General features: G+C 43.9%; 1 pseudogene; it reads left to right on the top strand.

The window, feature by feature from the left end:
* Positions 1–653: 653 nt before the first annotated feature.
* LOC121835773 lies at positions 654–2,592 on the top strand (annotated as a pseudogene).
* The last annotated feature ends 23,112 nt before the right edge of the window (positions 2,593–25,704 follow it).

Below are 25,704 nucleotides of genomic sequence, written 5' to 3' on the forward strand. Positions count from 1 at the left end.
ACACATGGTTAATCATAGTGCCATGAAAACCCACAACTTGCCATACTTTTCAATTCTGTATATGACGATTTGATCCATAGATAGAAATACAGCCGCCAATTGTTTATGCCCATATGTTCATTTTGTGACAATAACAAAAAAAAAAGAAATATTACCTTGAACCGTTTTGAACCGGTTACCGTTATATTTTTTTTCGGTTCGGTTCCGGTTCAGTTCCAAGATGGCGGCGACGATTTCGGTTCGGTTCAGTTCCGGTTCGGCTAGAAATAACGGTTCTGTTCCGGTTTTCGGTTCGGTTCGGTTCCGGTTCGACACCCTGGTCCTTGCATCCTGGTCCGCTAAATTCAAGCAATGCCTTGCAGGTTCTTCGAATAAGCTTTCGGGATCAAATATGGAAAAAAAAAGAAACCACTGCAAAGCCAAAATGCTGCTAAAAAGGTTAAAACAGTTTAAACCGCCGACCAGCGCGCGCCAAGTTCATACAGCGATTGCGTGACGTTGTCGCAATGCGGCTTTTGCTCTAGAGCTTGACCCACATGCCAAAATGTTCAAGACATATTTAAAACAAAACCCCAAAAATGGAGTCGGACATAGAATCAACATAAAATTCCAAGTGGATTATAGTATTTAAAGATTTTGCTGTAGAATACAATATGCCGCCGAAGCAACGGCCGAATCCGCTTTCTGCACACTGGCCGCAATGGCCGCACTACAAGCCGCACGCCGCCGACGCCGCCACGAAAAAAAAAAGGGAGGCGGGAAGTTATTTGCGCGGGAAAGAAGCTGGGCACCTTTTCGAGGAGATGTGCGAATTGGGTAAGTAACTTTTAATTACTATTCAATATTCATTTGCAGCGTAGAATGAGGAAACTATGTCTCCTAGTGAAGCGTCGGCACAGGTCTGAGGCTAGCCAGGAGTATCTGCTCAAGCTTAATTGTGTTTAGTGCAATGTCTTCTTTGTTGCATAACGGCGGCTTCCGACAGTGCTGCAGGTCGCCTCTTTCGCCGAAATCTTGCCCGACGTGTCAGTGACAGTGTTGCGCTAATTGAGACCCATTCAGACTCATCGGAACAAGCAAGCTCTAGCGATTAGTAGCATAGGAAAAGAAATAACACCTTTGCGCTTAGAGGTACCTTTATAAACCTCGGGAATCAAAAAAAAAATACTGGGTAAATTACTTGCTATGTGTCTGTTCACATGAGTGCTCTTCCTCTGCAGTGTCCAAAACACACAAAATAGTTCCTGACTGGAACAATAGCAAATATAATAAGTGCTCACGACCTCTAAGGGTTTTAAGACTGTTCGGTCCTGAGGTCACTTATTTGTCATTGATTTGTTTTCAGTGAAACTGTGTATTTTTGTGCAGCATTTGAGCAATCCAGTACAACCTCCAGCTCTACACCTCCTTGCCGTAATGTTGCCAGTAAAACTGCATAAAAGGAACCTGAGCCTGAAGGTATAAAACCTTTGGATTGCCTTTGATAGTTGGTTTTAACAATTTTCTACAATGCTCCTGTTGATAGTTCAGGTTTTAGGCGGCACACCTTGAAAATTCTACACATGATCCGGCTGAGGCTTGATAACCTGACTGCCCTGATGGGCACTGTGTTAGAAGCTGTGAGCAAGCACAATGAGGACGATGACGACAACTTCCCCGTTCAGGAGCCACCCCCATGGAATCATATCATGGAATCTGAGTGCCAACTACAGGCTAGCGAAGCCATGAGAAAAAAAGCTGGTAAGTGGAATTATGGAGCATTTGGCTAGATGCCCTGGAAGTGCCTGGTATTTATATAAACCTGTTTTTCTGTGACACAGGTAAATTAGTTCGTGGGACTCGGAGGGAAGACTGTAGGGGCCACTACTTGTCGACTGCTGGAAGCTGTAATGACCCAAAACGTTGCGGTGAATTTCAGCTGGAAAGGGCAAAAGGGCAAGGCGAAATTCCAACAGCTGCAGTGTGTTGAGCTCATTTACCGTAAGTACACAACACATTATGGCAATGCTTTTTTGAAGGAATGGTGTTTGGAAGTAGTGTTTTTTCCCCTAAATAACCAATAAATATCTAATATATGCTCTGAAAGTACACAACAGTTTCACAGTGTGATCAGCTGGCTGGCTATAATAATGAAAGTATTTCTGATAATACTCAATCGCCTCAAAGAAGGGATGAGCATACTCATGCCATTGTTGCGATTTTGATATCACAACGACACGTCACGACATTGAAGAGGTAATCAAGACGTGGCTACGACACGCGGCGGAGAAGCTCAGGAAGCTTGAGGAATCTGGTCTTGGCAACATCCCCTAACTTTTTCTGAGCATCTATATCCATGTATAGTGTGCACCTTCTTTGATTCATGCTTTATTTTCTCTCTTCAAGCCCATCTTCAGGTAATACTTGTTTGACCCGCAGCCACAATTACACCACAGAACAAGTTTTGTTACTTTGTTATTATCATTTCCAGTTATTTTAGTGTTCAAATTCTAGTATCTTTATCTAATATTTTTTCTCATTATTTATAATGAATGCCTCTTGTCTGCAGCTAAATGATAACTTGTTAGACCAGCAGCCACAATTGCACAACACGAGAAGTGATTATCATTTCACTATTTTATTTTTTAATTTTAGTACCCTCGTCTTGTTTGATTTTTATCGTTTCCAGTCATTTTGCTTAGGAGCACTGACAAGCCCCAATTCATACTTTCTTTCTCTAAATAAGAAAAAATAGAAAGAAAAATTTCGAAAGAAGCATTCTAGCACGCTAGCAGGCCCTTTAAAAATCCCAGTCCTTGTTTCCCGTCTCGGCCCCGACGGCACCGCGCCCCGTGGAGTAATAGTGCAACCAGCCTCTGTTGCGTCGGGCAATGACAGCGCAGCAAAGGTTGGTTGCACTATTTCTACACGGGGCGCGGTGCCGTCGGGGCCGAGATGCGCTCTGATAGCAAACCGGAACTTAAAAGCCCGTCGAATTTGTGCTGTTTTTCAGAAAGCCGTAAAATGCTGCGCGTGCATTATATCGTTCTGCAATTTGTCGATTTAGTGTTTTTCGATGATGGTGAGCAATTTTTTTATTATTATTTCATTATTATCATTCATTTCAATATTAAAGAGTTAATTATGCAAAAAAATTAGCAATCTAATTATCCCGGACTCTAATAATGTTCCTAAATAGGCCCCTGGCCCAGGACGAAAATGGCACATGTCTTTTTTTGTTGCGACGCTTAGTTTTTGCAATATCGAATTTGTCCACCTTTCGTGGAATACCTTGTATATTTCTGAACTTCATTAATAATCAAACGCTTCCTTGACGATATGCATTGACTGAACCAGTAGGGTGCCTTTATCCCAGAAAGGTCCCCATGCAGTCCTTAGGGCTGGCAACTCAGGATGTTCTCAGGACATAATGGGTCTGGACAAAAAGATCATTTGAGGATCATTCGAGACTCTTTCAGGATGTCCTCGGGACTACCCATCATCCTGGTCTCGACATCCACAGTACATCCTCAGGATGCCATTGCGTTGACTGGGCATCTACACTAATCTGGGCTGAAGCCATGTGAGGCCAGCTTCCGTCACAGTAAATCGTGCCTAACGCAATCAAATGCTTAAGACATGCCAAGATAGATGGCGTCAACTTGACCTCTACTAGCATACTATTAGTGCGGTGTAACTTAAAAACGAAAATAAATTCGACTTTACAGACCTACTTCTCAAAACACCATGTTGTTAATTATATATCACAGTGTTCATGCCAAAGTAAACGCGCTTATGAACTACTTTTTCATAAGCTTTTGCAAACCCGCATAATAATGATGCCGTACGATAATTACTAGCTGAAGAAGAATCACCTTCTCTTAATGGAGGGACAACGACGGCAAACTTCCAGAGCTCAGGGAAAAGTCCCGGTTTAACTGATATGTAAAAATATGACTCCGAACAGGGGACAAATATAGCACAGCAACCTTTGATAATAAAAGTGGTAGGCCATCAATACCCGTTAAAACTTTTTGGTTTAATTTGATTGATTTATTTCAGTACATCTTCATTGACGACCGTAAAAAAACACAAAAAATTATCATGTTCTACCCCCAAGGAATTAATATTACTCAATTAGTGAGGCAAGTAGCAAGAACTAAAAACGTCAGCAAAACGATTTGCTACTTCAGCAGGTAAAGATTTGTACCCCTCCCCATCACGAAGGCAAATGTTCAAATTCTTTTCCCGAACGTGTTGCTTCGCCTATCTCCAAAAATTCTTTAGAATTTTTAAGCAAACTGCTTTCAAGTTCAGTAAGGTGCATACGCTTGTCTGTTTATATAGCTGTTTCACGAGGCGCCAATAAATACGGAATTTCTGATACCGAGCCTCTAGTCCAGTCTTTTTATATATTCGATGATAGTGAAGTTTTTTGCTTGAGGAAATCTTTAAATCTCTAGAAAACCAGATAGGATAGTGGGAGGGGCACGTGAGCCGTTTCAGAACAAAGGCATTAAGAGCGTGTTTAGCAATGGAACTTCATATTTCAGTAGCTGAGTCGACTATTTCATAAGTTAAGACTTCCGACCATTTGTACCGTTCAAGCATTCTGTATAAACCAAGGTAATCTCCCTGGGAATAAAAAAAGCAACTGAACGTCCTTTCGCACGTGGTGGGTCTGATAAGGAATGTTTTGTTATAAACGGCGGATGGTAGATATCAACCCGCTTGTTGTACAAGAAGCAATATCAGTTGGCCAGTTAGTTCCAGGTGAATTAAGTTCACCATAAATCTGAACTCGAAAGTTAGACACGTTTATGGTTATTTGGAGGGCTTCTAAGTGTGCTATAAACTTTGCCTCATCAAAGAGGGGAGGGAAATAATAATTTCCAATTAATTAAAGCCATCTTTCTAGGTATTTCAACCCTGATACATTCAGAATAGGATTCTAAGTCCTTCCTTTGATGATACTGAACTACGCATTTAACCGCAACAAGAACCCGACGCCCGAGGTTTATTCCCGTTGTATCATAATCTCTGTCTTTCCGATACACAACATAATTATACCGGAAATAGTTGAGACTGGAAATGTCAGCACAAAGACAAGTCTCGGTCAAACGGATTATATCAGAAGAACTCGGCAGTGTATTCGAAATAAACTCATCCCACTTAGTACGTAATCCCCGGGTATTTTGATAGTAAACCTCAAGTGCCCGAAACATTTTCAGTTGTTACACATTCGGGCCTATATACTCGAGAGTTGTCGAGCTTTCCAAAAAAAAAACTGTTGAAATATTGAGCCCCCAGGCCAGAGGCTCGGCTGGTTGAAAGTATCGAACACCGACTGGTCCCTCGATAGGTGGAACAAGGAGTAAGAGTTAAATTACGGCTGAAGCTTGGTAACGGTTACATGTTTGCTGTCAAAAAATTGGGCAACAAAATCCGCCATGTCAGACACGGTAGTCATCGGAGTCAACCTGGACACAAAGAGTGCCTTTGTTGACGGTCGGCGGGGTACCTCAATTACCTTTTCAGTCCTACCAGTTTTAGTTGAAGCCGGAGAACGTCGCTGTCGGTCTTCCAAGGTTCAGTATCTGGCTTCTGCAGGCATCATGTTTTTTTCTATTGCAGCCTCCTGTGGAACAGTGGGGTGGAGCTCATCTTTTTTGTAAGGCTGCAGCACAAGTAACTGAATGAAGATTTACACTTCTTGTCTGGTATGACTTATTTGTTGCATAAAAACCTGCTTGCATTCTAAATATAGGATCTTGTTGTCGAGAGAGCTAAAATTATTACCTATATTTTTTAATTTTATTGAAATTGGAGAAAACATTTCTAATGGTTCCAGCTAACGCAGGGTGTAGCGGTTTTATGTACTTACATTTTTTTGAGAGACCATACACTGAGACATTAGAGGCTTTTGTTCGGCCACACCAGATATCGCAAAACAACACTATTTTGCTGTAGCACGCCTCCGGCAAGCACATTCCAGGGTTACATGCACACTACACTTTTTATTGCATTCATATAAGTACAACTTTAAACATGGCAATTTGTTTGATTCCTGCTTTAGTAGTTAGGTAAAAATATTTGGTGCGAAACGGTGACATGACAATATGAATTAATTAAAATTATATCCTTTTTTGTCTTCACATGAGAGAATTAGTCTCAGAACCTTTCGCAGCCATTCTGCTGAGGCTGGGTCCATACGGAACCGCAGAGGCCAAGTCATCAAGGAGAACTTCCGCTGATTCAAAAACCATGCATACTATGGTGCAAGAGTCCCGGGCACCAGGTTGACTGACTGAATAAAGAGCTAAGCTTTTCAAAATTTAAGTACTGTCTATGCAGAATGTGCTAGCTCTTGTATTCAAAACAATTTATTTCATGCCAAAATTATATATGCCTCTCTGATTAGGCCGGGATTACACCAGGACACACTCGACTTGGATCACACTAGGTCACACCAAACCTGGTCACATCAGATCGGGACACGGCAGGACATAATAGCACAACACAAACCGCATCTTAATTTACATTCTGATAGAAACGACAAAAAGACCAGAACCCGGTCACGCCAGAACACAACAACGCACCTGCAGAACCCGCGTCTGAATTTCCGCTCTGATGTAAACGCCGCAAAGTCCAGAACCACGACACGCCAGGACGCAAGAACACACCAGAACCCGCGTCTAAAGTTCCGTTTCGATGTAAACTTCAGAAAAAAGCTCCAGAAACCGATCTGGTGATTTTTTTTTATACAACTGTGTTAATATACAGTACGATCGCTGCAATAGCGCCTACATGTCACGGCAAAGCCGTTGAGCATCGGAGTCGTGCTCACTCGCCCCGGGGTAAAGTTATTATATCCAAGTCATTTGACAGGCTTCCTTGAGCACCTTGCGCCTTTTCGGGGTGCTTGCGCTCGGTGGCGTTCACAACGCCATCAGCTCGCCCTATAGACGGAAGCGGCGTGACCGGTGGAACGCCGGATGTACTTACATTGGAGGCGAGTGAAAATAAATGTATTGCGTTTTACGTGGAAAACATTAAGTTTCCACCAAAAGACTATGCAAAAAGAAAACGCGTCGTTCGAGAACAGTCCTTTTCCGCTACCCTGTTGTCGCTAGTGTAGCTAGGAACACTCTTCCACTCCCCCTTCCGCTCTCTCGCGCGCAGGTAGCAGAGAAGAAATGCTTTCGACCGCCACTCTTCTGTGGAGCTTGTCAACTGATAGACCTACGAAAGTTGCTGTCAGGTGCGTGAGCAATAGCGTTAGGAACCAAATAGACATATTACCATTTTGTTTCAAATGCCCTTGTTTCTGGCCGGGAGTGCGTGTCTGGAGCGTGTGAAAGCGCGTCTCCCGGCACCGGAGCTCTTTGCATTGACAGTGCTACGACGGCCCTTTTTTATAGGTTTTGTCTTTTCAGAGAGCACGTGCAGTGGGCATCGGGCACTACCATAGCCTCCTGTATATATACTCACAAAGCCTCGCAGTTCACCGACGGAGCCAGATATTGCCCGGTCGCAAATTTGAAGCACGAGGATCTTGTAACACAGGGCATCAAAGAGCCATTACACGGGTAACCTGAACGTCAGCGCAGAGCTTTTGCAGCGGCAAGGACCGGAAACACTCTTGTTCGCTCGGGAAAAGTGTGTTTCGGCGTCTCGCCGCAGCGGGGCGCTAGTCACGTGGCTTTTTTTTTTATCCCTTGTGCGCTGCTCCATCTTTTTCGTTTTCGCGGCCGCTTCTCGGTGCAATTCGCCAGGCTTGGTCAGTATATATGAGGCTATGCCACTACAAAACCCTAAATATAAAAACAGTTGTTAACGCTGTGGCGTAGCTTCGTGGTAACACCTCCGCGGACCCAGGTATGGTACTCGCGGGCGGCGATCGATACTTTTCAAGGATTTGGCGAAACCGACCGCGGACGCCGTATTACGCGAACTGCAACATTAACAACAATTACAATGTCAACAAGTACAACATCAACAGCGGGTGTCATGTATAGTGGTGACAAGAGCCCCCGACAAATGCGCTGTAAAAAGTGGGTAGAACGAGAAAGAGTGAAGAGACAACGAGTTACGCTGTCGGACTACCGAGAAATAACATTTTCCCAGGAGAAGTCTCTTTCGGTTCTCGTTTCCACATCTGGCACACACACCATTACTATACCCTTGTATGCAGACTCAACTAATAAGATCAACGCTTTGGTGATGCTGTCGCAACAATAAACCTTTCGCTAAATTACCAAGCACCAATGAGAATGCTGGAAACTTATGTACACTCGCTGCAGGCTCTCACCTTCTCAGTAAAAAAAAACGTCAAAGTAAATTACAAAAAGGCGATGTAGAACGCATGTGCGAATTGCGGTTTGCTTTGATTTTGTTCTTTTTTTTCGATGAGTTACTGCTGTAGACGCCAGCGCGTGCAGCGCGTGTACCTACGTTGCGGCATTTCCTTTATAGCTTGGGTAATTTGGCAAAAAATGAATTGTCTTTTTCCGTATCACTTAAATATCTGTAATATTTCTTCCAGTCACGCATCGCTTATACGTGCCACACAACTAAGTGCCATTTCGAAACGTCAGCATCCTTTTTGAAGACAATGTGATTATCCATCAAATAAAAGCTTCACAAACTGTTTAAGTTGGCTTGAAAAAAAAGAAAGTTTCCACTAAACACAAACTTTAGGTGAGCCAATTAGAATAAATCGCAGAGTGGCAGTTTCTGCTTGTAAACCATGTTCGGGCTACGTGCTCAAGACGAGCTGGAAGTGGGTTTGGATGAGGATCAAAGGTTCAGAGATTTCTGAGTAATAAGCCTGGAACTAAGCTTTTGGAGGTCGTGCCAATATCGAGGGGTGTATTTAATATGGTATCTCAATATCACATTACGTCGATGTTGCTTTTGAAGTATTCTTCCTACGTCGCCGACTAGCCAACCTTTCTAAATTTTTTAATAGATTTAAAGTTTTTGCATTGTATAAGTTAATTTATGTTCCGTTACAGTGTTGACTTCGACATTTTAGATTGTGACTTTGTTGTGTGTTTCAGCTCATTGCCTTCCAAAGACTGATATGCTTGCTTGCTTTGTTAAAGAACGCTGTCAGGACACGCCATATGGTCCGACGAAGGAGAGCAGTAACAGTATATTACAAACTCAAAATTCGATGTAAACACTGCTACATCATCAGAATTAAGTTCCTAGGAATACAATTAAAACGAAAAACTTCAAATCAATTGCTTTAAATGAATACTGAGTGTTTAGGAAGACTAGCGCATAGGAGATTCAATGTTAGTCGCACTGTTACACTTTCATTGTATGATGTAACTATTTACAACAAAATATATCAGCAACCGCTAAGCTATGCAAATATTTACAATGCTTCATGTATCACAAACTGCAGGAAGGCTTTATGTCCTATAAAACTTTATATCTTCAAGGATGTTTACTTCCTTTGAAATAGCATACTATAAGCTGAGCTAATATTAGCGAGAAACTAGACAGAGAAACCGTTGGAGACTATCACTACAGACGGCATATATGTGACGAGAGAGACGTGGCTCTTAGTTTTGCTTTATTTGTATCAGCAGAAATCGCACCTTTTTATCGATCACAAAGCACTAAATGCCATTCTTGGGTTTGCAATTTGGTTGAGTATATTCACGCTTTACCGGACGTTTAGGTTACCTTTATGTATTTTTCTCTGACACCTTCCATAACCTCATCGCAGTAGAGCTGAAACGTCATGTTTTGTCGAGCAATAAACTAAACAAAACAAACTCTAACAAAAGAATTCTTGGCGACATGAACAATATCGAACAGAAACACTTGCTTATAGATGCACTCTTTTTTACTGTGTTGAATTTCTTATAGTTCCATTCTTGCATTAGGAGCACTATACATAACCATCGACTCCATTCGCTTGCGTTTGCTTAAGCGTTTCAAGGATGTAGTCTTCATCTTATACGTCAGTGGAGCTATGTGTATGCCTTATTATTCGCAAGGTCAAATGCACCACAAAACTAGCACAGACTGAATATAAATCTCAGCTTGCTGCATGCCAGCACCAATATTTGTGATGCAATTTAAGGAACATCGAGCCCGAAAACCCCCTATTGGGTTGCACAAAAATTTACAACTACAATGTCCACGTGAAGTTTAAAATTGTCCAACTATTGTGAGGACTCAAGGCGAGGGTCATATTTCGAATATTTTTTCAGAGATGTTCGAAAACTATAGCCAGAAATTGGAATCTGTGAGCCTGCTTCTATGGTATTGTTTTTACAAGAAAACGATAAGCTAAAGGACCACATTCGGTGCAGTTCAACCGCAGATATGGGTTCGTTAACCACCTTTTTGGGATTTCAGTAAGTCACAAACATGCACGTTCTTTTGCTAAAAAGACACGAATTCTTTGGAAACAAGTTATCGTCTTAGGGAAATAAAATTTCTTCAGATATACTTTCTTCATCCTTTTTTCTTTCTTTTTTTTTGGGGGGGGGGGGCGATAAGTGTTTTATGAGCGCGAACCGGACTTAAAGGCCTGCGCACGGATTGCGTTTAAAACGATGCGACAGCAGCGCATCTAATTGAAGGGGAACCAATCACACGCGCGCAGTTCCTTTTCTTCTTCCTCTCTTATCCAATTACAGTCGTCATACTTCAATTCTATGCGCTACTATCACATCCATGTATGCGGTGTCTCTATTGTGCCAAGAACAAAGTTCGGAAACGAGTGCAGCGTCATAGATAGGATCAAACTCGTGTAGTATAGTACTTAACTGGTTGCACATGATTCCCTACAAAACCCAATCGCAGTGCTCGGTCGAGATAAATTAAAGCATTTTTGGGGCAGACCCTGCTGCACATTAAATTCGATTAATCTCTTTACTGCTCATACAAATATTACCCACAAAATTAACAATTACGAAAATTGTTTTCTCGGTTCTCTTTGAAGCACTGTAATTGATACCGGTCTGGTTATTCGTTTACAAAATAAAATTATGTACCTATCAGATGCACTGAAGTTGCATCAACTCACTTGTTTTGCTTTTGCTTTCTCGTACAGGCTGCATTGTAAACTTTTCAAGCTGTTTTATCTGCATATCTTCGGAGAATTGTTGTTTGTGCTAATTCTTGTTCACATGGGTGCCTATCCCAGCGCATTGCCAGATTGAGCGTCGGGAACGGTTTTACTGACCATGCATGTTATCTTGCTACCATGCATAACCATGCATGTTATCTTTTTTTTTTGTTATATTGTTTTCACCTGCCCGTGAAATGTTTTAGCGGAGTGCCGAAAATAGCCCGCGTCGATATGAAGCGCTGTCGATGCCGCAAAACCGCAAAATGTTCCACTCACAGCTATCGCTTAAATGCATGGCTTGTGTCATCTTCAATAACGTGAGCTACAAATAAAGACGAACTTCAAGGATCTCAGCATGGCATACTTCACTTTGTTCATTCCCACTTATGTATCAGTCTATTAGTTGACAGTCTACGAACTCTTTTTTTTTTTCAAAATTGTCCTTTCTTCGTTTGTTTTTTTTACAGAAACGTCGGACCCATTATATACCTACTTCAAATATGAATTGTGAAAAAGCAACAACATAAAACGTGTTCATAAACTCAAAATCAATATGTATTAAACTCCCTCTCTGACTTATTCTAGTTTTTCTAATCAAACCTCCACATACCTGATCCGCCAACTTATCAGAACCCCCTATATACGAATATTTATTTCTTAAAAATTATCACTCGAAAAGTTAGTATCCGCAGAGCTTCATTGCGCCTACTGTTATGGGCGCCATGGCCGGTGATGGGGTTTTGTTTTGTTGCAGATGTAAACGCAGTAACATCAGCTTTTCTTCCAGCCACATCTGAGGATGATAATTTATACAGGTCAAGTTTGGGGAAGTCTTCTAGTGTTCCTACAGGAAGTCACCCTGCAGTCACAATCAAAGGCGGTGTTCAAGTTTCGAGTTTCATAAAGAACTTTCCCGTAAACTTAAGTGCCGTAAAAAAAAAAAGAATGCGACCTGTTCTTTAAAAGCAAAGCGAGTGATTTTGTGTTTCGTGTTTCTATTGAAATATTTTTATCAAAAGCAGTAGCGTGGAATGGTGTAAAGCCCTCGGTGGGGGAACCAAAATAAGCGCTTAACTTGGGTGCTTCCGTTTAAAACGCGGAAAAATTCCGTTGTCTTGTTTGTTAGTTAAATATGTAAATATATTCGCAGATAAATTTATACTTCTCTTGTTTACCTATGCAAATATTAGAAAAATACACTCACACATTACCTTTGCATAGCAACAAATTGTAGACAAAATTTATACGGTAGCACAAACAAAACGAAGGTCACATTACGAATAATTGTTCTGTCGAAGGTCCTTCCTCGGAAATTGTTATGCGCTTTAGATAAAAACCAAGGGCCCAGTGAGCGACTTTAGTGAATACGCACCTACGATCGACAAGACACTATGTTAATGTTTTCATACATTTATAATAACGTTTCCGGTTTGCCCCGGGTAATGTTAAAGAAGTGGCTCTAGATAATGCATCAATAAGTGAAGACGACCATACTTTCCTAATCCCTACCAAAGAACATACCTTTTACCAGCCTACGCAAGTTGGATTTTCTCTTTTGAAAATACAGTTACGGCTCAAAACAAACGCAGTGCTTTAAGTGTTCGGCACCGGCATAAAATATAACAATTGAATAATGGTGTGCTACAAACCAAAGCAGGAGAGCGAGAGAGTTTCTTCTAAGCTTTTATGGTCACAGTCGTTAAGGGTATCGAATAACGATCTAGTGACCATCGCCTATAATGGTACCCTAATGAATCGCTCGTTTCTTAATATAACCTCCATCAAAGACAAAGGTAAGGAGAACTGTCGTCTTGATGGATGAGCTGGGGCAGGCTCTGCTTCTAGGATTTTATGAACGACAAATCATTTGTTCATGAACTTGATCGATTTTCATGTTTTATCGCATGTCATTACCAGGCATCTTCGACCAAGAAAGCACTACCTCATTGAAAGCGTACTCCCTCTTGCGAAGAAAATTCCAAGCAAATGAGACCGTATACTGATTAGTGTTTGTTTTTCAGCTGGGTTCTACAGCCGACTGAGTCCTTTATTTATTATTGAGCGATATTATTTTCCATAACAAACTCATTTTTATACATGTGCGTCCTGATATGCGCTAGAGCAGTTTTACCAACCAAATTAAGATTCAGCAGTTGCATAAAAGTAGGTAAACGATATTTACAGTGATTAAGTTATAATTTTTCAACCTTTCAGCACGCTGCATACATGTATAAACGTAAGTGCTCGTCGCTCCATGAGATATGGCTAGCGGACCAGTCGTTTTGAATTCCTTAATTCCACGTGGTTTTTAACATCAGAAATTCATATTTCCGTGTTCTTGCTAACCTAATAAAGAAGTGTTCACTCAGTCTAGGAGGAAGGGTGGAATACCTCGTACACAGTCAGACCAATATCGTAAGCTAATATATATTTTTCTAGAACTTTGCAGGGTCATAAACTCATAGTGCTTCATTTATTATGTTATACGAAATTTACGAAATATCTAATAATTTAGAAACAGCTTCAAAATACCTAGTGAACGTGAAGCTAGAGAACATTAAACAAGAATATAGGAATAAATATAGGGTTAGTCTACCAGTTAGAAAATAGTATAATTCAGATCAAATACTTTTGGTTCGATGACGCTTAGAACAAATGAGGTGAGGAGTTTTATGTCTATATAAATAAAGACGGTGCCCAGAATTTTCTTTGCGAATAAGCGTCTCGCTTATGCTGAAAGTAGAGACTGAGGACTTGGTGGGTGCCACTATTGGTGAATTCCGCTCGCAGATCTTGAGCCCTCCAAAAGCGCTCCATTTGGAGCGCGCATATTCCGCTCGCAGATCTGGCTCGCGCTGGTAATCTTTCGCTCGTTGATCTCTGGCAGCGTCCGCTCCACGGAGCGCCCCAAACCCCGCCGAACTTGCACTGCGGGATTTTACAGATCTTTCCGGAAGTTGACAAAGAGCCTACGTCATTTCCTTCTCAATCGGCAGTGCGCATGCGCTGCGAGGCTGGCAAGGTCGGCGCCGCGGTCGGGTCGTCGAGTTGGATCTGTTCGGGTGCATCGGTTGTTTACGTAGGATTGTGACTGCTCGAACGCTCCTACCTTGCGTAGATCAGGGATACAAAGCGGGGACTGTGGATTGTTGTAAATGGTAAGCGCTGACATCTGTGATCGTGAGAGGAAGAACGAGGAAAAGAACGACAGAAAACCCGGAGGCAGATTCAAGGTTAGGCCTGTTCATTCTGCCGCCAATGATTGTTTACCTTTTTGCACTGCATTCCGCCGGCGTTTTCGTGTGCAATAAAGCAAGAAGAGATTAGGCAACGACCGTGCTAGTGATGGTTTGTTACCTCTCTGTTTATTAAACTCGTACCAGAGATCTGAACTCCACCGCTGGCAATCGCTGTTCGTGCCCCGCCGCTTCGAGGCGGCCGAAAGGTATGTGATGCGGCAGAGAATAAGCCGGCTCTTCTTAGGATTGTCGCCATTCCCCGATACAATTATCGCACTACCTCCTCGTTCTTTTCTTTATCACCCACGCTTTAAGTTTTTACTTGTTTGTTTTGTTGTTTTTTCCAGTCTGTTTAGTCACATCTACGTATTTACCATGCCGGGCTACCATATCTCGGTGATCTTGCAGTTTCTCTAATAAAGGTCACCTTGTTTAAACAACAACAAAAAAAATACAAAAGCGATTTTTTTTTTTATCGCCGAGTCACGCGGATCGGTGATTGTTTCGGAGCTGGGAGATTTAACTCCAGAAAACAACAGCGGCATACGCTTCCAGAGTGAGCCGGTAGATGGCGCATGCAGTCTCTCCGGCCACCGCTCCCGCGTTATGTTTAACATTTGAGTACACTGTACGTATAATTTCGCCCGGCCTGTGCCGTGTGTTATTTCTGCAGCTAAGCATTGACAGTTGTCAGTGGTCATCGGAAAGATCAATCGGCTAAGGCGTTGGTGGGCTTGTCAAGTTCCAGGAGCGGCCATTTTAAACGGCGGTGGGGAGGGATCCGGGGGAGGTCACTCCGAAAATGCGAGTTTATCTTCCCCTCGTCAATTCGGAGCGGGTCCCACAGAGCGAAATTTCGCCTCCCTCGCGGATTTTGGAGAGCGCTCCGGATCTACGAGTGGAATTCACCATATGTTAAAGACTGAACTTGTTCGCCATCGTTTTACCATTGTTGACAATTTTTACTTTGAGAATGCGTCAGCGTTGGCTTTTGAAGAGGGGTGACGGCTTAGAAAACACATATAAATGTGGTGTATCAAGACTTATTCATCGCCCCGCATCTCCAGCCGCGGCCTCCTTCCAGAGTTGTACGAGGAGATTTTTCGATAGAACTTCGAGTTGGCCTCTTTTCGCATTCCTGTTACCTTGGCATTACTGATGTGCCATGTATGGGAGACGAAACGTCTGGTTGAATTGTTAGTCTTGTTGGGTCAAGTATGCGTAGTTTGTCTTATCTTGTTAGCAAAACCACCTACTTGCCAACCAGAGCTATTTGGCCTCATATTTGGAATGCCATAAAACAGAAGTCCTGACCCTTTTGCAGCGGCGCGCGGCGTCGCCACGAAATCGACATGGAGGGGCCGGACGGCAATTTGCGAAGTGTGTGTGTGTTTCGGGATTCGGGACCAGACGAAGAGAAGGCCTAAAGGAAGTGAAGACGCTCCGTGCCCAATATAGGATGCCAGACAATTACAATTGGAACTGCTCCGTGTTCTCGCCTACCCTAATTCCAGGTCAAAACTGCCGTCTTGTCTTTGGGTCAGTGTGGGGAAGCTGCAGGGGGTAAGAGGAAAAAAAATGTTGGTTCTTAATATGAAGACAAGCTTTTTTTTAACGCGAATAAACTATTGTTTGTGCACCTCTATTGGGGTTGTCAAGCAGGAAAAAATATCTCGGTCGGCAAATGCAATAACGCCAGCAGAGTCAGAATTACTCGGTTGCAAAGACAAAATTTCTCCAATCCCGCTGAGCGCAGAAGATTAAAAGAATGCCAATGTAATCTTGAGTATTTTGGGATATCGGCATTTACTGCAAAAATATATTTCGTTGACCCGTTTATTGCAGCAAGAGCTGAGAGCTGAGACACGTTCGAATGCACCTTTACCTGCGTGTAAATACACTTTGGTACGCAAAGACTGCCTTGATAGAGCTTGTGCCGTCGCTTTGAGCATCGACTGAACACCGGCCCGCAAGGCTCGCAATCCTTAGCGGATGCTCTACTAAAACTTTCTAGTATCTTAAACGAAGTGCATTTGCAGTCCCGCCGTCACTCGAGTTAGGCAAATAAAAGACACCCCAACAAGTGCAAACCCAGGAATGTATAGTAATATTTTTTTACTGATCGTTTTGCCAATCCAGCAGCTGAGTTTACTTGATACACATTTTATAAAAATCGAATAATACCTGCAACTGTGCACACGCGCACAGAGGAATATCCGACGTCTGCTATTTACGCCCCTCTTGTTTTTAACTTTGGTGCCTTGCCAGCGTGTTTCTCATCTGTCCTAATTACTGAAGAGTCACTCTTTGATCCTTACTGTGTTTTGATATATTGTTTTGAGGTTCTCGCGCGCAAGGTGCGTCATTGAGTTCACTTGCACAGCCTATAACCTTGCCGCACATCTGCAAGCCTCTCTTACTGCGCAAGTTACGAATGAGGACAGATTAGATCCTTCAACAAAGCCTTCAAATGAAAACAGCAGTGTTTGGGGCGCGGTGCCGTCGGGGCCGAGATGCGCTCCGATTGCAAACCGAAACCTAAAAATTCGTCGAATATGTGCGGTTTTTCAGGACGCCGTAAAATGCTCCGCGTGCCTTCTATTGCTCTGAAATTTGTTGATTTAGTGTTTTTCAATGATGCTGAGCAGTCTTCTAATTGAAACCGTACCCTTAAAACAATATAAAAAAGTTAAGTACGCAAAATATTTAACAACTTAATGATCCCAAACTTTAATATTTTCCCTAAATGTGCCCCTGTCCCAGGACCAAAACTACACAGGGCTTTTTTTGTTGCGACGCGTAGTTTTCACACAATCGAATTTGTCCACTTTTTTGTGAAACACCCTGTATATACACACCCTATTGAAGATGCGACTTTCCAGGATTTCTAAATTTTCTTTTGACGTTCATTTTGCTGTTTTAAAACGTGTCAACCTGTGTGAGGTCAGTTTGGAAGGGGCCAAAATGGCCGATCAGGGGTGTACAACGAGACTTATCATCAATAAAGAATTGAAAGAATCTATTCATGTTTGGACGTTCGTGAGACTGGGTCGTCCTATGTCGCCATTATTTTTTAATAAATGTTAAGAGCTTTTTTTTTTATACGTCCTGAAGAGCAAGGAATCTCGACTCGTCCGTCTCGAAAATAAAGAGGCTAAAGTTATCAGTTCCGCAGATGGCATTGCAGGATTTTTTACCGACAAGAAAAACGTCAGTGCCGTGGTTTCTTTAGCGAAAACATTTTGTGAAGCTACTGGTGCTGCTTTAAACTGGAGTAAGGGCCGCGGTTTTTGGCACAGTTCGCTGGCCGCAGCGCCTTCAGTGTTTGAGGGCGTGTGCTGGTACTCTGTGCTTTGCACGTAATTTGGCGTGCCACTCGACTCTTATCGAGAAAACAAAATCAATTGGTCGGGTGTCGCAACCGACCTAGATAGGCGCGCTTTTCGCTAGAAGAGGCGTGACCTGTCTATTTTTGCCAGAGCGACGGTTTGTAATGTTTTTTGTATCGAAGCTGGTGGGAGACGAAGATTGAAAGACTGCGGGGCGGTGGGCACGTGAAAGGCGGTCGGGCTAAGATAGACCAGCTGGTGCCAGACAGAGCGTGCTGCGCGAGGTTGTGGCCGGGCAGGAAGGATGGAACCGTGCTGGCTGGTCTGGACTAAGGTGATCCCCGCAGCAGTCCATCAGCGAGGTTTTGACCAGGACTGAAGGGAACGGTGAGCCTTGGCCATCCGGGCCGGGCCATGACTACCCTGGAGTGGTTCCGCAGCGAGACTAGGGCTATGATAGTCCGGTACAGCTAGCCTACGCAGAGCTGGCGGGGGAAGGACGATCTTCAGGCCTTGACACGGACTCCGACGGCGAGCAGTGAACGACGGACAACACCCAGGGTCGGTGGGCCGGGAGTGCCGCCTCCTTCGCGGACGGGCAACCGGGAAGTACAGAAAAACAATTTGCTGTTTTCTCGGCGTGTTGTGCCACTCCCTGGAAGACGAGCGAAGCAGATACCATAGGGCGGCAATTATTAATAGAGCGAGGTTACCACAAAATAATACGACAACCTCTGGTATGTTTTGCACACGATGCACTGCGCCCGCATGAAAATGCGTAAGTTTCACCAAGTATTTGCCACTTCTATCTGGAGATCAACTGTTGAGCCGATGAAACGAGGCATTTTTTTTCACCAAGTATGGGGTGGAGGATTGGGGCATTTGTTTGTGCGGCAGCTGCTGTCATGTTTCATGTTTCTGCGCGATCAAAAGCACCCATTCATGCGCGCGTTCTTTCAAACAAAACTGAAGACCCATTTGCCGTATTTTATTGTTATTGTCTTTGTCTGCCCCTTTTCCTTTTGAGTACTTGTAAACCCGAGGAACCTTCCTTGCGATTTTTTTATGTCTTTTCCCAGCGCCGCTGTAACGGATTGCCCTTTGTTAAAATGGCGAAGATGCGCTTAATCGCGTATCGCGTTAAACGTATGTGTGTTTCACTCTGTTTAAAAACATTTTTTTTTTTTTAAATTTACATACCAATACTTTGCCCGTGAAAGCGTGGCTTAAAGAAAAAGACGTAGATGTGCCAAGGTCGACTGACTCTCCTTTATGCAAACAGCCAGAGACTATCGAACAGGTATTCATTTTTTGCTGGGACGGGGTTTCGTTTTTGGGACGTGCTCCAGCGCACTTTGATAAATCAAATGAACATTTCTCTTTCAAGCATCTGTTTCTTGAACGTGGCCAACAATAACCGTGCCCCAACGATACGTTTTTGTTTTCTTTTGTGATTTGTAGCATATGGCGACCACGCAGGGCAGTTAGGCATGTCGAAGTCAATGCGACAGAAGTGCGTTTTAGTTGTTTTTTTTTAGCCTAATTGCGAAAGTGGAAAGTGTGTGTTCTACCCGCGAGTCCAAGGCCGAGTGGATTGGCATCTGTAAAGTGCTTCGTAAAATGTGCGCTTTTTAACACGCCCAGTAAAAGCCTTGCAGTCCCCTTTTTTTAAAGTTGTGTGACTTTTTCTACTTACCTCTGCAATAAAAAAATGTCTGAGTGGCCTCGTCGGTAGCGTGTCTGGCTCACGACTGAAAGGTCAAGGGTTCGAACTTCTATGATGCTTCGAATTTTTTCTTTGACGCAAATGCATTACGTATGGACCGATCAGAAGCTTCCAGTCTCTCCGAAGCCGACGGCAGCATCCTGCGACAAGAGCTTCTTAAAGCTATCGCTTTAATATTACGGGACACGGAAACAATACGCCGCAAAAGGTTTCTTTTTTTTGTTTGTTTTTTGCTACAATTTACCAACAGTGAACAAATATGAGTCAAAATCAAGTACAAGCAAAAGAAGACCTTCAGTTTGCAACTAGTTCTGATACTGCCGTGTGGTCAGTGCATCCGAAGTTTGCTATATGCGTTCCGCGAGTGTTCGATCTTCAATTATCTTTTGATGTTGAATATTAGGTGATACGAAAATTCTAAACACGCCCATAAGGCGAAATACATCGACGGGTGAGGTGTGACGTTGGAGCCGCTAAGGTGTCATTTCAGAGCAAAAAAAACTGAATGTACAGTACAGTTGCGAGCGCGCACCATTGAGTCCGCATAGGCTTCTCGTACTGAACCGGGTTACACCGGACGAAAATTATATAGCCTTTTGGAATTAATGAGAGTGTATTACGTAGAGAGCGTTTCAGACGTCTGCATAAGAGGAGAGAGTGTTTTTGTATTTCACTCCGGTCCAAATTGTCTCACGTGTTCAGTGAAGAGCGCTGAATTAAACGGGACAAGGAAGTAGAAGAGACGAAGTGCATTCGAATTAAGGTTTATTAAAACAAACACAAACCCTTAATACCATCTTTCTGATTATTCGCTTAGAAAAGAAAACTTTCTATCTGTCAGGTGCATTGACGGGGCACTAACTTACTTGCTTTCCCCTTGCTTTTTCACACGGAATGCATCGTAAAATTATAGGTAAAATTATAAAATTATGGATCTGCGTATCTCCCAAGAATTGTTCGTGCTAATTCTGGTTCTCACGGTCGCCTACCCTTGTGCACTGCCAGATTCAACCGCGGGGACTATTTTACTGATCATGCATGTTACCCAGTCATGGGTAAGTTACTTTTAAAAAGTAATTCGTTACAGTTACAGTTACTTTTTGTAAAAAGTAGCGAAGTTACGTTACAGTTACCGCAACAAAAAAGTAACTCGTTACAGTTACAGTTACTTTTAAAAAGTAACGAAGTTACTTTTCAGTTACTTTTCTATAACACAAAAAATTTAGAAAAAATCAGAAAACGCTCCTCACAACGTTTTATTGCGTAAAATTAAAAAGTACGCTTTTTACTTTATATTGTAACTTAGCAGCAGTTGCCGCTCGAAGTTAGAGTTTGAAAGTTTCCATGCCAGAGTAGTGGCGCTAAACAAAATACGAGGCATGCGCAGTGCCCTTCACGTGTAGTGTTGTTTCACGGTTGATTCCCCCTATTAAAATGCGTTTGCAGAGAAAAAAGAAAAACCACAACATCAGTAGTGCTTCAAGACACTAAGATGTAAGTGTTGAGTCACAAAGTACCAGCGCGTGCGTAGAGATAACTAGATATTTTTTCATAAAATCTACACGTGGCTATATTCAGGTCGTGACTCGCGAGAAAGAACTCGCGAGAAAGAACTTGACACTCGAAATGTCGGAATAGACTATTTGGAAAGTGCAAGGAATGGCTAAATTGCACCCTCGTTCAGTGATATATTATTCATAAAACACTGGAAAGTAACGACAAAAGTAACGTCGTTACTTTCATCGTTACCTCAGAAAAAAGTAATAGAACTACAGTTACAAGTTACATTTTTAAAAAGTAACTCGTTACAGCTACAAGTTACCAAAAAAGTAACGAAGTTACAGTAACGCGTTACTAGCAACGCGTTACTACCCAAGACTGATGTTACCTTGCTTGCTTGTTATACTGATATCAGCGGCCCGTGTATTGTTTCGGTGGGGTGCCGTAAAGGCCCGCGCCAATATGGAGCGCGGTCGATATCGCAAAACCGCTAAATGTCCCACTAACAGCTACCGCTGTAAAACATGACTTATGTCATCTTAAATAATGTGCGCTACTAATCAAGACGAATTTCAACGATCTTGGCAGGAATTGCCTCACTTTAATCATTCCCGCTTATTCATCAGTCTATGCGTTGATATTATGAACACTCGCTTCGTCTTCCAAGTCGTCCTTCCTTGTCTTTTTTTAATAGAAATGTTGAACACACAGTCTAAGAAAAAAGAGGAGGAGAAAGGTAGCAACAGCGACTGTTGCTCCTTGTTGCGAACAAGTTGCCCAGAGAAGGGAGGAACGGAAGTTCAGATGAAAGGAGGAGGTCGAGTTGCTCTGTGTTCAGTTGGCGCAGGGGTAAAACATCGCACTACTGACCTAGTGGTCAAAGATTCGATCCCTAGAGAAGCAATTTTTTTTTCGTTTAAAGTTTTTTTTTTTTAATTTTTATTTACCAAAACACACATCAACAAACCCAGACAAATGAAAGGGAAATTAAAGTCCTTATTATCCACCGACGCCAACGAAAACTATACAAATATCATTGCTACAAGCTTCATTAGCACGCTATTTGATAAACAAGATTTGGGCACCCAGGTTGGAACAAAGCCGTTTACGCAGGGGCCAAGACGACCAGGTCGGTCCTTCAACCGTTTATTTTCCTGTGGCGTTTTCGACATTCATAAAGAAAGAAGTTTAAACATCAGTCATAAACCGCTAAGCTTCGAAACGATGCCGACACAGCTGCTACGTACACTGGGTGGTTGCGATCAGCTGCGATGGCGGCGGGCTTCGGCCACTTCGGCCACATATCGTAACTCGGCTGCCTCGGCCGCCTCGACTGCCGGGCCCTTAACCTGGCTGCGACCACTGCAACCAACGGTGCAAAGACTACAACGCTGTGACGCTACGAGGACTGCAAGCGAGTTGTGGCCCTTTGAGGTCCCTCGTTCGCGTGACCGCTGTGAAGCGACTGTGATGTGTGGTTTATCTGTGCGTCTTCTGTGCAACGTTTGGTGTTGTCAGCTCTTACCGTTTGCCAACCGAACATCACCTTAATTCTGTGTTTCCGGAGCTGCAGATGGCCTTGCTGCTGTTGTGTGCGAAGACGCGAACGGTTGCCGACGTTCTCTGTGTGCATAGGCGCCCGTTCGTTCTTGTTACCCCTTGTGTCAACCGACAATCACATTAATTTTGTGTTTCTGGAGCTGCAGATAGCAGTGCTGCTGCTGCGCACAAAGGCGCAAACGGTCGCCGACGTCCCAAGTGTGCAAGGGCGCCCGGAGGTGTTGGTGCAAGGAGGGGTGTGTGGAAGTTGCAGCTTTCTGTTTCTGGAAAAGACGCAGGAAAACGAGAGGGTTTCATTTCTACTTTGGCCCCTCTCCTCCCTCCGGGAATAATTCTGCGGGCGCTCATGCCTGTGTGTCGTGGTATCCGGCCAACTTGCTGAAAGCCAGTTGGTAAAAGGCCAATTTGTCGATAGACAACTTGTAAAATAGGCCACTCCATCATATGCCAATTTGCAGATGCCAACTCGTCGAAAACCAGTTTGTTTGGTAGGCTTCAGAGGATTTAATAGGAACCCCCTTATTGTCGTTTCTTGCTCTGCATTTTTTGCCCTTAATCATTTTGTTCCCTTTTGCATATCCAAGTACAAGGTACTATCGGGAGGATGATTAAATGCGAACGGCGGAATATGTGGTTTTTGATACCCACTGCGTCACCTGGCAGCTCCCTGGGAACTGGTGGAAATGCGCTTTAGGAGTGAGGGTACTCCTAACGCACATTTTGTTAGGAGTGAGTGCTACACCAAAAGTGCACAACTAAAAAATTAGGCAGGCCAAAATTATATTTATTAAAAACTGTGCAGGCCGCACCTAGCGCGACGCGTTCCACATTTTGGTTGCGCTCAGGCTTCCGATATTAGGTGTTATCACGCCGTTTCCGTCTTTAGCACATCTCCCAGTGTCATGTCCGTCATGACAGATCCAAGGTAGTTCTTGTTCAGGGTGGTCAGTCATTAGTAGCGTGCGAGTGGTTTCAGGCAGTTGTAAGCCCGATGATACGAGCACATTCAAGACTCGAGAGCTGCTGCCTGCCTGTGACAAATGAGACTGCAAAATCCGCATAGCTGTGACTCTCATGTCGATTATTTGTCTGTGCGCCTAATGTACTACATTCTTCCCGAGTGCGGCAACCGTTGATCGCCCTGTTTTTGTTTCCTGCGCATAACCAACATGCTCTGGCACTGCTGTCTGTTGTGAAAGTGGTCATCAACGACTATGCGATTGGACGCCGATGTTGCCATGTGTCCGAGTGTCAACCGACGAACATCTGAGGATCATCTTGGTTTGTGACTCTGTGCATCATCAGTATCGCTAAAACAGTGCCGTCTATCCCGGAATTGGTTGTGAACGAAGACGCGACTGGTCGCTCAAATCTCCCTGTGTTTCACGGCAAGATCACATATGCTCTCTGGTTGCTAATCTATTTAAGATTTCCGTGTTTCAGGGAACCGTTTGTGCGATTATGGTATCATCGATCAACCTGCAGGTAGTCATGTTCTGACGCTGATCTAGACCGTGACTTCGATCATACTATGGCCAATATTGCTGTCGCCTTTATGCAATGTCATGCTAGCCGCACTTTGGGTACTCTCGAGAAAAGAAGGCGGAACAGCATTGAAATATTACAGAAAGGAGACGTGTCCTTGTCTTCAAACAATAACGTTTCTTAGTAGTCGAGACTCCTACGGCAAGGTGCGCCGGCCTTGTCGGGGCTCCCAAAGCAGCGGTAGGCTATCGACTGTGTGTCTGCTTAATCAAGCTGAACCAGGTCATTGTCCGAGAGCAGCATATAATTCCGACAGTCGACCAGGCGTTCGGGTTGCCGGGAAGCGCTACCATTTTTTCGAAACTGGGCGCAGTCTCTGGGTTTTGCCAGGTGCGTCTCTTCGAAAGCTGCCAGGTGTACATGACGTTCATTACACCCTTCGGGCGATTCTATTATCGCTGCCTGCCCTTCGCAATTAAGTCGGCCCCAGAGGTGTTCCCGAGACCGATGTCACTGATTCTCAAGGGAATTAAAGGATGCGTCAACATGGTAGACAACATCCTGGTGTTTGGCAGAGACCGGTCTAAACCCGACAGCGGACTACAAGTTGCCCTGGAGAGACTGCAGCAAGCAGGAGTTATACTGAATGCCTCCAAGTGCCGCCTAGGTGTGTCACCCTCTAGTTCCTCAGTGTGGTGTTGAGCCTCAACGACATAGCAACAAACCCCGACAAGGCACCCCGCCATCGCGGGTATGCGATTTCCGACGGACGTGCAGTGCATGCAGCGCCTCCTGGAGATTCTGAACCACATTGGAAATTTCTTGCTGTGCCTGTCCACCGCCACTGTGCCAATCACGCTCGTCCTAAACAAGGGCACGGTCTGGACCTAGGGGCTGGTTAAGCTTCAGCCTTCGACTCACTAAAGATGGTGGCGTCCAGCACCAGCGTGGCTTAAAAGAGCCCAGGATATTCAGCAACCGTTTCTGGAGGCACCAGCTCGTACGGCCTGGGTACCGTCCTTCTGTGGGAGCAACATCTGGTGAGCGACAAGCGGCTGCCTTTGTGTCGCGCTCACTGACTACTGCCGAACAGCGGTACAGTAAAGTCGAGAAGGAAGCGCTGGGAGTCCTGTGAGCAATCCAGAGGTTCATAAAGCTGCACAATCTGAGCTCTTTTGTCGAAACCGACCACCAGCCGCTGGTCCGGTTGCTGGGCTCCACCGACCTCAAACTCATACCTTGTCACGTCCGGCGTTACCGCATCCAGCTGCTGCGCTACCGGTTCATGGTGCAGTATGTTCCTGGCAAGTGCCTCGCCACTGCCAACATGTCGTCTAGAGACGCCGAGATCCTCGCTCCAGCTGCGTCTTCTGCGTACAGCATTGAGCTCTTCGTCTAACAGGTTGTGACCGCACGCTCTAAGACAAAAGGGAGGAGAAAGATAGCAACTGAGTGTTTTCCTCCATTTCACTAACGCGCCCCCGAGCAGATCCGAGAAGCAGGAAGGAACAAGACGTCTTGCTTCTTTTTGAGGCTGACTGGAGGAAAGTTATTCCACCTTATCTTCGTGAGCTGCTCTAGGCTTTCTGACTCCTTTATTATTATCGTTCAGACACGCCGAATGTGCAGTTTGATAAGCAGTATTTGTGCACCCACGCATGCCCACGCAGCACGATAAGTAACCTGAAATTGTGAACCTTTGTATGTTAACCACAGGGCGTCCATAGTATATTCTGCCGAGAACGCGGAGCAGTATGCTGGTTTCTGCCCTTCATTTCGTGAAATAAG

This window comes from Ixodes scapularis, unplaced genomic scaffold (genome assembly GCF_016920785.2).
Source record: "Ixodes scapularis isolate PalLabHiFi unplaced genomic scaffold, ASM1692078v2 PGA_scaffold1__304_contigs__length_218370807, whole genome shotgun sequence".
NCBI classification, from domain to species: Eukaryota; Metazoa; Arthropoda; class Arachnida; order Ixodida; family Ixodidae; genus Ixodes; species Ixodes scapularis.